General features: G+C 40.2%; 1 long non-coding RNA gene across 1 annotated transcript in view; it reads right to left on the reverse strand.

The window, feature by feature from the left end:
- The window catches only part of LOC121401114, a 65138-nt gene extending 57143 nt beyond the window's left edge, over positions 1–7995 (reverse strand). Inside the window, exon 1 of the long non-coding RNA XR_005966142.1 lies at positions 7957–7995. This is a non-coding gene — a long non-coding RNA (uncharacterized LOC121401114). The remainder of the gene's footprint in view (positions 1–7956) is intronic.
- Positions 7996–13253: the final 5258 nt, after the last annotated feature.

The following is a 13253-nucleotide window of genomic DNA, read 5'->3' on the forward strand; positions in this document are numbered from 1 at the left end:
TTTTGAAATCTGAACCTTTATGTTGGGCAATGCACATAGGGCTAGGAGCCCTTTAAATATTTAAACTTTGCGCCAATGTGCGACGACATCAGACACAAATGCACAAATGCATTCATCTAACATCGGCACATGAAGGACAAGCACTAGACCCAGGTAACCTCACACTAGCACTCAACAGTAAAAATCCAAGTCCCACCACAACTTCTTTAGTAGGAGAAAGAACTGCTTAATCTAAAAGCAGTTTCATCAAGTTCTGCCTTTTTCTGAAAGCACAGGATCAGGCACAATGAGCTAAAATGGCTGCGTACACACCAGTATTACAACTAAAAAAACACACTTGTTGGAACTTCAGGAGTATCATTTTAAACAGCATAGTGAATTATTTAAACTTTTAAACGTTTAAACAAGAATATTTTATTCTATGTGGTTGGCATGTCCCACTCCACACTCAGAATGAATATAAATCTAGTATCATCTCTTCTGGGGAAGGTGGTTCTTTGCTTTCTGAACAGGATATGTTTACATTTGAGGATATGTGTGCTATAAACATGATGCAGGACTTACAGGATGAAACTTATAGTGAAGGGGATTTACATTGTCCTATCAAACACACAGGCTTAAAAGAGAAATCCAATTTTAATTCTATAGAAAGTAGAGGCCCCTATATAGAACTGTTCCAGAAATTGGTGACCTCAGATCTATGCAGAATAAAAACCCCATGGCATATAGATAGAACAAGAAGGAACTTGAACAGTCAGGAACATAAGGCGCTCTCTGACCTGGTCGCTAATAAATCCATAGTTATCAAGATCAAGAATGCTGATAAGGGGGGGTCTGTGGTGGTCTTGAGTGCATAATATTATCTGTCGGAATCCCTAAGACAACTTTGAGATGATACCACATATCGGGTGTTAGACCGTGACCCCACTAGGGATTTTCACAGCAGACTCATACATTTATGAGATTGGGCCAATTTATAGATGAGAACGAATGTACTTACCTTAACAGATTGAGTCCCCATATACCCATTTTCCACTGGCTACCTAAGGTCCATAAAAGCCTAGTGGGTGGACGGGGCAGACCAATTGTTTTGGGTATTGGGTCTCTTAATGAACCCCTTTCTGAGTATGTAGACCGTCTACTATTACCTATGGTGATTTTACTACCAAGTTATAGTAGATAGATAGTATAGATTGTATCAATAAAATTCAGAATGTTACTTGGCAAACAACCTATATGTGGGTGACCCTAGACGTAACCGCATTATATTCTTCCATCGATCATGATAAGGGTGTCAGCTGTTACTTTTTGGCTTAAACAACTTCGCCTATATGGTGATACACAGAATGAGTTCCTCATACAAGCATTAGAATATCTGTTAAGTACCAACTATTTCATTTTTAATTCCATCTTTTATTTGCAGAAGAGGGGTGCTGCTATGGGGGCTTGGTTTGCGCCCTCATACGCAAATCTCTTTATGGGTTTGTGGGAACGTATATACATATATGATGACAGAAACCCCTTTAGCAAACATATTGTCAAATTCTTTAGATATATTGACGATCTAATCCTTGTGTGGGATGGAGACACCAGCACAGTCGAGGAATTTGTTAATTATTGTAACACCACAGGTTGGGGAATTAACTTTACTAAGGAGATGAATTCTGTGTCGATTCCCTATTTGGATATAATTTTCACAGTACAAGGTAACGCTGTTTATACAGAGCTATATCGCAAACCGATCATCAGGACCACACTCTTACACACTAGCAGTAGTAATCCTAATCATGTGATAAGAGGGGTACCTACTGGACAGTTTTTGCGATTGAGACGGATTTGCACCACCTGGGACTCCTTTAACAAGGAGGCAATGTCTCTTTGGGATTGGTTTCTGTCAAGGGGATACACCCAGGCTGACATCAAAAAAGCCTATGATAGAGCGGTTGGTGCAAAAAGTGAGGATCTCCTTAATATCAAACCCAAACATAACTGTCTTCACAAGGGTACATACGATCTACAGGACAATTTACCCCTACTCACACCAGACCAAGATATCCTCGAGTGGTTACTACATATTCACGTGATACTCCTCGCCTCCAAAAAATAATACGGAGGCATTTGAGTGTTCTGAAACAGTATCCCGTTATGAAGAATTTGTTACCTACACAACCAGGTTTCACTTTTAGGAAGGGGAAGAGTCTTTTTGGAGGCAAAAAACACTAGTAGGTGTGGGAGGCCACGGTGCCAATCATGTGGCTTTATTAAGCTCTCCAAGGAATTCACTCTAGGGCTGGCTCCCGCACCTACAAGATTAATTTCTATGCAAATTGTGGCACCAAATATGTAGTTTACCTTATTACGTGTATATGCGGTGTACAGTATATTGGTAAGACCATCAGACCAGTATGGAAACGGATTTCTGAACATTTACGAGGTGTTTCCAAAGGCGATACAAGCTCAGCAGTAGCAAAATATTTGCTAGAAAAACATGGGGGCAAAACATGCATTTCCTTTCAGATAATTGATTTAATAACCCCCAGAGTTTGAAAAAGAAATATGGAAAAGTGGCCTATTGGATTTACACTTTAGGCACCATCACACCAGGGGGACTTAATAGGGAATGGGAAATTAGTCTCTTTGTAGATTGATACAGTCTCACATTTCTGTTATGTTCCATTCCATCTGTCAGGATTTTCTCTTTAGGGCATATATTCGAATATGTATATTGCACATATTCCAATTTGTATTGTCTATTTGACGAGTTTATTATATCAGCTTATATCAGTTTAGTTTCAAATTTATAATCGAATATCCAATTTGTTAATATGTTTTCCAAACTGCACATCGCCGTGTCAACACAGTAGTATATCATAGAGAAATATATTACACTACACTATATACAATTACCAGTGAGAATAATAATAATAGTTTTTGGACTATAATCTATTTTATTATTATATGCGATGGTAGTGACTGTGTTTTTATGTAATTTAACACATTTTTTAAATGACTAATTGACTAATTGAACAATAGATGTGGTAGGCTACATATTTGAGTATACGGCAGAGGGCGCATTGGCTTCTTGAGGAAGTGACTAGTTTGAGTCACGAAACGCTTCAAGCCATGCCCCCCCCTGCCTGCAACATCCATGAGTCCATACTTTGTTTTTACTACAACGTCTTGAATAAATTTGATGTTTTATATACTTTTGCCTTATGGATCCAGTGATTACGGCAGCTTGCTAGTGTGCATTGGAGGATTTATTTGTTAAACCACGTGACCAGAGTTGAATGGCTGTGAGTTACTCACATGAGGATCCTCACTCCCTCTATCTTAAATTTTCCCTTCGGCGCATTTTTAACTATTATGTCTCACTCCACACGACTCTTCTGCCTGCCTAGTTTGGGCCTTGACCCAGGTATTCTGTATATACCTCCCAACATTTACAGTAGGACTACTTGTATAATCTCTGCGCAATCTGACATGCTGCGCAAAGACGCAGGCATCACGTCGGATGGGACAGAAATAACGTAAATGAATGCATTGTCGGATGATCTCTCATCTGTGATCCGACGTGCCATGACTGTCGGATGCAGACGCTGCATGCTGCATCTGCATCCGACAGTCATGTTGTCAACACTGCGACACCATCCGACAATGCATTCACTTACCTTTTTTCCGTCGCATCCGATTTGACGCCTGCGTTTTTGCGCAGCGCGTCAGATCGCTCCAAAATCGTGAATGGAGTTCCTCCCTTAAACAAACGTTTTTTGACCACTCCCATTTTATGACCACACCCCCTAAATACCATGTCCATTTTACAAAATTTGGCAGGTTATAGAAAGTTTGAACACATTTCTGGGGGTTTCAGGGCCGTGTTTTATGTGTTATTAAAGATTGCTAATAAAGGTGAAATTGCCGATTAAGTGGCAAGTCTCCTTTCCCCCAGCTTATCTTATTAGTTACAAATGTATCTAATTGCAGGTACTGATATTCTGTGCTCTCTACCAAAAGCCTCTTATTTAATTACATGTTAGAAACGTTGTATCTTTTTCTGGTGCCGTCAATGCAGGAGATCAAAGGCAAAGTCGGGACATTTCAGTAACAAACTGGGACTGAGGGCTGAACTGTCAAAATAAGGACTGTCCTGCACGAAAAAGAGACAGTTGGGAGGTATCCTTGGAGCTGCTTTGCTTGTCCTTTGAAATAACTCAGCTGATCACACTGTCTGCTATTATCAGGCAATGCCTCTTTGATTCCTTGGCACGGCCGCTGTTTTTTTTTTTTGTTTTTAGGATCGGAGTGAGAGAGTTCTATACGCAGGGACACAGACAAGATTTAGAATAGGTTAAAATAGGAGAAAAAGGCACAGATCCAGTACATCGCATTTAAATTTAAATTTTGTGCTGCTGTCTCCATCAGTGTATTATCTAAAGATGCTTTTTAAGCATCACACATGGCATTGCCAGTACTGCATAGCAGCTTTATTACTGGACTGCAGAAGGCAAATTCTGTAAATATTTTGCACATGCGCCATCTACTGGCTGCATTGCTTAAAAATTCTGCTACCTGCCTAAACATAACGGGTGGGACGTTCACACTACACTCCCCAGGTCCTGTCTTGATATTGGAGTAAATTATAAGAATGCCAAAACATTCTTACCTTTCTATAGGTAAGGCCCTAAATGACCCTAAAAACTGCAGACAAAAAACACCATTATGTGTAAATACGTTTTCACATTTAAGCCTGTATTCAAATATCTGATTCTATTGGTGAAAGGTTTTCATTCTACAGATTTTTTATTATATGCCATGCAACTACACATTTTTGTAATCTAAATTATAAGGATCAGCGCTTAAACTCAATTTAGCCCACAAAGTTGAAATTTGGAGTCAATTAAAGGAAACCACATCCATTAAAAATCTTGAATCCATTTTTAGAATATATAAGTTAATTGTTTAATACATCTCGTTGGGAATGCGGCACATTAACAGAATACGGTACAGAAATTAACCCAATTGATTTGAAAAAGGAGCTTAATTCATGGACACAGATATGAAATATTCTACAAGGATGACAGTCCATAAAACATTAAAAAGCCAAGGGAGGATAATAGCAATACGAAGTCCAGAATTTGAGCACTAAAACGATAAAAAACAGGACCCTTGAATAAGAAAGAAAGTACCTGTAGCATCATTCAAACACTAAAAGTCCCGGCTGGGACTAAGCTTAATTACCCTCACTTGTGACAAGAACACGACTTTTCCAATATGAGGGACTCACTCTGTTTCCCCGCTGATGCTCCGCACACCCAAAATGGTGCCTAGGGGACAGAGTAAACTAGGGACCAGTTCCAGCAAAAGTCACAAATAAATTCGTACACATTTTACCATACAGCACATTGTATCCAGCATTCTATTTGGAGGCTGGGGACAAGGTTTGCCACCTGGCTGCCCATTTATATCACGGTCTTGGCCCCTCACGGGGCCCCTCACCTGCCCCTGCTGGTATCATCCCAACAAGAAGGTGCCAACAATAGGTGGAACTTGAGTATAAAAAATATCTTGGCTACATAAAAGGGGTATGGGATGGTGTAAACAGCCAGAGTCGTGCTCTTACACTCTGTAATCTTCTATACTATATGAATTTCTGCAGGTCTCTGTGCTCTGTTTTGGCAGCCCTGTATTCAGGAGAGGTGGGTAGGATATGACATATAGACATTCCCCCTCCTGACCCTTCTCCAGGGAGCACTGGCAGGTACAGGCTGAGTTGGAGCCCTGAACTGCTATATGTGTTGCGCCCACCAACGCTGCTTGCTGCATCTCTCATTAAATTTTTTTTTAATCTTGCACAAAGTAGTACTCCTGGAAGGATCACTTAGGAGTGCGCTTTCGAGCTACTTTGCAGGGTCAGACTGGGCCTGCGGGGACTCAGGTCCACTTCTTCTCCTGGCTGGGAACTGCTCTTACAGGGGGGGTAGGTGGCACTTGCAGGTGGGGTGGGGCCCCCCAGGTGGCAGCCAGGGCCGGATTTATATAGTGGGCACCCCTAGGCCCACTGCAGTTCGCCATCCCTCTCCCCTCCCTATCATCATGCACAAATTTTAATCATCAGGACAGGAGCACTCGGGATTCGCTCATGGGAAACTTCAAATCCCCAGAGCTTTCAAACCAATGTGGGTGTGGTTGGCCTTCATGCCGCCCCATAAAATCCTGCCGCCCTAGGCCTTGGTGGCCTTTTCCACAAATCCGGGCCTGGTGGCAGCCCCGGTGGAACCAGGACACCCCAATCTGACATTGCTCCTTTGTGCTCTTGCACTTCTGTTTAGGGTCTTCGTAAATGGCCCCTGTAATTATCTATGACTGAAATGCATTTCTGTTGCCTTGGGATACGTTCCTTCAGAAATGAAATGCAATATACTGATCTAATTTATTATAGCTTTATTATAACAATTATCCAAGGTAACAGCAGGGGCTTTTGGCACAAAATTCTCAAATGTTCCATCTAATGCTCTAAAATCACTGTGGAGCTGATCACATGATTGCAGTATAACCTTGTTAATGCTCTTTGCTTTCATTCCTGGGCACTGATACTGTACCATAAAATACTAGAAATTGTTAATCATAAAGGGGTTTAATAAAAATCAGAATCAGGAAAAAAACTTTACAAATGAGAAGAAAATTAGCATTTTGCGGTATAGTTATGTTATGACATTACAGACTTGCTTGAAGGTAGCATATTATACTCTAGTAAAATTAAACTAAAGTTTGTTACATACACATTTAAGTTATACAATTTCAGTATTTTTTCCACTAGCTAGGGGGTTGCTTTAGTTCTCACTTAGTTCTCCTGCAGGTCCCTCTGCAAGTGCATGGGAATGAAGTATGTAGGCACTGGACAGGAGTTAAGGAGTTAACAGCGGGCAACAGTTTTTGCTTGTGTAGCGGGGAAGGACTTATCTGGTTTGTGGATCCAAGCTGGGGTCTTCCAGGGAATAAATGTTGATAAAGGACTCGACTTCATTGCATTACAAGTCACCAGAGTAACAGACAGGGATTCTTCCCCTTTAACCCTGCATTAAATAAATAAAGTTGTGTCAGTCTGGTTATTAGAGAAGTAATGCAATGTACAGCCTCTCAGCCCCCTGCTAATTAGCTGACTTCTGCTACATTGTTTCAGAAGTCAGAACCAGCAGAGCAGAGAAAATAAGCAGCCAGACAGATACTGCTCTTACAATAACAATTAGATTTATATACAACATTAGAACCACTGCACAATAATGTATACTGGTAAGTATTGTTTTAATTAGGCAAAAAAGCAGTTTTAATAGTCTATCTATCTATCTATCTATCTATCTATCTATCTGCCTATATATAAATAAAAAGTGGTTTTGCACTCAGGTCTTTAAATGGGGTGAGGTTGGTGCAGTGATTTGTTTCCTTACAGCAATGGTAGGTATGCATGTGGCGTACCAACATGGGTTTATGCAGTTATTTAACATGAGGCATAAGGTACTGTCAAATTATCCGGAAAAGAGATGTGTACTATATTAATATTAGATATAACGTATAATATACAAAGCATTGAAAATGGAAGTCATCTACATCCTAATTGATAATAGTAAAAAATAATCAATTCCTCATTCAGGAATTGGATCGGGATCAATGGGCATAATAGCCAAGTAGCCGAGGTGCTGCAGTAACTCGATGCTGCAATTATTCATGCAATCTGCCCCTTTAAAGCCAATAATATATGAGTTTGTTGCAATAGAGAAACGCGCTAGTGGAAGTGTTGGAATCCCCAGTATTTATTTACCATCCTACAACATTGCAGAGAGTTTCCCACTGACTATAGGGGGCCTGTCCTTAAATCACATTAGGAACAACTAGTGCCTATATGCCTGCCAGTGTTATTCTCTGGGCATCGTGCAGTGGATTAAGCATGCTGTTACCTACCATACAGGCACCTCAGCTTCTGTCTCGGATGCAGGGGATACTCATTCCGGCCACTGGGTGCTGTGTCAGGATTGTTGATTTTGTTGCAGAATATGTAGTGGGTGGGGTTTGCTGTGTGCAGTTAAATGCAGAATGCAGTACTGGCTAATAAACGATTCTATAGAGCAACATTCGGAAGGTTGAAATCTGATTTTATATATGTATGTATGTATGTGTGTGTGTGTGTATATATGTATTTATATATATATTTCAGCCTTCAGAATGTTGTTTACAATACAGGGAAGAAGTGTTTGAAATCTCCTTAGTGCAGCGGTTCACAATCTATGGGGTTGCCCTCCCCACAGACTGGAGCGTTGGCATTAAGGGTTTACGTTGAAGGCCAGTTAGGGTGAAACCTGGGAAGAATGTTTATTAGGTCTTCTATATACAGTACAGGATATCAGCATTGTAATAGTTTTGGGGACCTGGAGTTATGCAGCGGGGTTGGCAGGTACCATTTTGCACTGCTCATGGATTGTAATATCCTGAGACAATTTGCACTTGGTTTGCATTATTTATTATTTGTGAATTTTGGGTTATTTCATTTTTTATTCAGCAGGTCTCCAGTTTACAGTTTCGATATTGATTTGAATAAGAGACTGGAATATGAATAGGAGAGGGCTGACTAAAAAGATGAGTAATAAAAAGCAATAGCAATAACAATACATTTGTAGCCTTACAGATCAGTTGTTTTCTTTTTAGATGGGTTCAGTGCCCCCCCCCAATTTAAAGCTGGAAAGCGTCAGAATAATAATTTAAAAAACTGTAAAAATAAATAAGGAAGAACAAATGAAAAGTTGCTCAGATACCATACTGAATGTTGAATGAAAGGTGAACCACCCCTTTAAGTGAACGCCAACACAGAGCATGTCCAGCTGAAACCAGGTCTAGATGCGTTTCAATTGCAAATACATATTTATTATGCTGTGTAACAAAACAGCAGGATAAAACACTGCACATCGCCAGGCTTCACCATGTAAAAAATGGCATAAAAAAGCGGCGTAAAACGCATTTTTTCTTAGAGTGACTTCCGCCAGAAGCAATGTAAAATAACGGCACCAAATCTGGTGTTCACATGATGTAAAATTACACACACCACAAGATACTTCACACAGCTTTTTACACCGTTTTTTCTGAGAATTTCATTTTACATACCATAATAAATATGCCCCCTAGCATTAAGAAAACTGGGAGGATACGATTTGTGGTGCAAGATGGTGTCCGCCAACCCAGCTCCATTACATTGATTTTCGGGAACAGGTAAGGCAAATGAGGCACTATTGGGGGAGTGCAGTGGTGCACTTCAGGAGGAGGGAGGGAGGCCTCATCAAGGGTACTCATATTAATTACTTTCATTCTCCCTTTAGAAGGCGGCAGTGCCCCTCCACACACCAGTTAAAAAAAAGATAAATTTCATTTTTTCCCTTTAAAGGGATACTGTCATGGGAAAAAATTATTTTTTCAAAATTAATCAGTTAATGGTGCTGCTCCAGCAGAATTCTGCACTGAAATCCATTTCTCAAAAGAGCAAACAGATTTTTTTATATTCAATTTTGAAATCTGACATGGGGCTAGACATTTTGTCAATTTCCCAGCTGCCCCATGTCATGTGACTTGTGCTTTGATAAACTTCAATCACTCTTTACTGCTGTACTGCAAGTTGGAGTGATATCACCCCCTCCCTTTCCCCCCCCCATCAGCCAAACAAAAGAACAATGGGAAGGTAACCAGATAACAGCTCCCTAACACAAGATAACAGCTGCCTGGTAGATCTAAGAACAACACTCAATAGTAAAAACCCATGTCCCACTGAGACACATTCAGTTACATTGAGAAGGAAAAACAGCAGCCTGCCTGAAAGCATTTCTCTCCTAAAGTGCAGGCACAAGTCACATGACCAGGAGCAGCTGGGAAATTGACAAAATGTCTAGCCCCATGTCAGATTTCAAAATTGAATATAAAAAAATCAGTTTGCTCTTTTGAGAAATGGATTCCAGTGCAGAATTCTACTGGAGTAGCTCTATTAACTGATGTGTTTTAGAAAAAACATGTTTTTCCATGACAGTATCCCTTTAACATTTAATTAATCGTATTGATGGATAGGGGATTTAGTTTTCCATTAAACTAAACACACTGGATAAAGCTGCTGGAAGGTAATTAGCATTTATATACTGTGTAATCTCTAGCGAGCGTCTCCAAAAATCCATTCTTGGTTCAAGAGTCCTTAAATCTGCTTTTCAGGCACCTTTCTGTATATCCTGACAATTGAACAATCCCCTTTAGTCTGATCACCCTTCTAAACGGAGATATGAAGCCTATTTAGAAAAGATACATGCACAAAATTGGCCTGATTATTGAGCCATGCATTTGAGCATTTGCTTGTGCTTTTGCGCTATGGAACAGAGCGTTGCACTGTTTCGTGCACCAGGACCGAGTTGCAGTACAGGCATGGAACCTACTCGGGACCTGAGGTTTTTTTGTATAATGGATCATCCGTAATTTGGATCTTCATACTACATTTGGAATGTAGGAATTGGATCTTTGTCTACTACAAAATCATGCACTCATCAAATAAACCCAATAGGCTGGTTTTCCTTCCAATAAGGATTAATTATATCTTAGTTTGGTTTACAAGCTACTGCTTTATTATTACAGAGAAAAAGGAAATTGTTTTTAAAAATGTGGATTATTTGGATAAAATTGAGATGGGTTTTCGGATAATGGATCCCCTACCCATCTAAAGAAAACAAGTAACTAAAGTATGTTGTGCCCAAAGACACTTGTTCTCATCCAGTGATGCCCATGTATCTTACATGGCTGAGGCAACTTTTGTGTACTATTCACTACCCAGATGATTTTCTCCAGTGTGGTACATTTAGTAATGAGCCCTGTGGTCATGTGCTATAGGATTGTTATTAGGGTAGGGCTGCTGTTTACTCTGGCCTATAAGCATCAAAGAGGGCTAATTAGGGTGCTGGAGAATAAGGCAGAAATACACACCAATCATACATCATGGATATTAAAGGGGTTGTTCACATTTAAATCAGTTTTTAGTATGATGTAGAGAGTGATATTCTGAGACAATTTGCAATTGGTTTTCTTTTTTTAGCATTTGTGTTTTTTGAGTAATTTATCGTTTTATTCGGCAACTCTCCAGTTTGTTATTCCAACATTCCAGCTGCTAGGGTCCAAATTACCGTTATTTATTACACCTGTAGTACCTGCTGTGTTGCACTAGGAGATATACACTTTAAATGGAGCATACACCTTTTGTTATAATCCACAGAATTATGGTTGGGCGGGTTTGATCCCCTTTAATTGAGCACTGCTAAATGTAGGCAGATCTGGTAGTGCATATGAATGTGCTGATATTACATTTCGTCAGACACTTGAGAGGGGAATGTGCATTTCAGTCTCGCAAAAATGCTTTTTGGCTTGTTGCTTAAATGCACAGTAATTGATTTTTATGCAAAATGTATTCATACACACTATGCTTCAGTTTAACCAGATATTGTTTATCACCAACAGCTATTGAGGTACAGTATGGCTGCAGTAGGACACAATTGGGCTCATGTGCAAACACTGGGCAAAGAACATGAACATGTAGCTAGATTTACACAGATCGGGTTGTATAATTTTGCAATATAATGAGCAATGGGCCCTGGAAAGTTGGGAAAAGTGTTATTGAGCAATATTTAAGTATAGCACCCTGATGTTGCTGGACTACAGCATATATATAATAAATCACATAGGGAATCGAAAGGGCTGTCTCCCATGGACTTTTTAAATGATTTCCATTTTCTCTGTAATAATAAACAGTAACTTGTACTTTATCTAAACTAAAATATAATTGATCCTTATTGCAAGCAGTATGCATGCACGCATGCTTATGCCTTTTTTTCTTATATGCATTATAGTTCCTAGCATCCTTTAGCCTTAATAATATGTTTAAAGGGATTCTGTCATGATTTTTATGATTTAGTTTTAATTTCTAAATTACACTGTTAACACTACAAATAATTCACTTTACCATGTATACTTTAGTTCCTGAACCAGCAAGTGTATTTTTTTTAGTTCTAATATTGGTGTGTAGGCAGCCATCACAGGTCATTTTGCCTGGTCGTGTGCTTTCAGAAAGAGCCAGCACTTTAGGATGGAACTGCTTTCTGACAGGCTGTTTCTCCTACTCAGTGTAACTGAATGTGTCGCAGTGGGACATGGATTTTATTATTGAGTGCTGTTCTTAGATCTATCAGGGAGCTGCTATCTTGTGCCAGGGAGCTGTTATCTGGTTACCTTCCCATTGTTCTTTTTTTAGTCTGCTGGGGGGGTAAAGGTCAGAGCACAAGTCAGATGATTGGGGGCAGCTGGGGAACTGACAATACGTCTAGCCCCATGTCAGATTTCAAAAATAAATATAAAAAATAAGTTTGCTCTTTTGAGAAACGGATTTCAATGCAGAAGTATGCTGGGACTTGTAGTCCAGCAACAACTGAGTAAAGTATGGTTGAGCAGTGCAGTACTGCAGGGTCTTGTGTCCCTTTAAAGCTCCCCCGCGAAAAAAAACTTTGGAGGGCCTGGCGCTCTGTGTCAGTGTTCCCCGGCTCCCCCCACAGCCACGGGGTCTGCTTTATGGTAAAGCCAGTGATCACAGAGGATGTTTTTTGTTAGTAAAATACTGACTGTCTTAACCTTTTTCCTATCCTGAAATGTGATCTGATTATGCGTGAATAGCATGTTTGCTAACGTATACAACACCCCACACCAGGCCAGGACTGGCAATCTATGGGTTCTGGCAAATGCCAGAGGGTTTGCTGTTAGATGATGTAGAAAGTTAATTAATGGCCTGGTGGGGGCCTGTTTGGGCCCAGGTCTGGACTGGAAGTCAAAATAGGTCCTGGCATTCCAAGTACTCAAGAGACCCAAATAGTCCTCCACCAGCGCACTAAATAGTGACTGTCTATGGGACCTTAGAGCAACCCCTCTGGCATTTGCCAGAACCCACAGATTGCCAGTCTGGGCCTGTTTTGGCTTCTGTGTACTTGGAATACTAGGGCTAAAATTCACTCCCAGTCCAGACCTGCACCACACAAGGAATAATGTTATAATCATGGCCGTCACTGCGTATGAGGCCTTTTTACTTAGATGAAACAAGATGCTGGCTTAGCACGAATCACTTCCTGAGTAATTTATCCTCCTTCTTCAAGGAGTCTCTTATTGATTGTGACTGCATTAGATACACAAGTAATTTCATCAAA

This window comes from Xenopus laevis, chromosome 3L, assembly GCF_017654675.1.
Source record: "Xenopus laevis strain J_2021 chromosome 3L, Xenopus_laevis_v10.1, whole genome shotgun sequence".
Lineage (NCBI taxonomy): Eukaryota > Metazoa > Chordata > Amphibia > Anura > Pipidae > Xenopus > Xenopus laevis.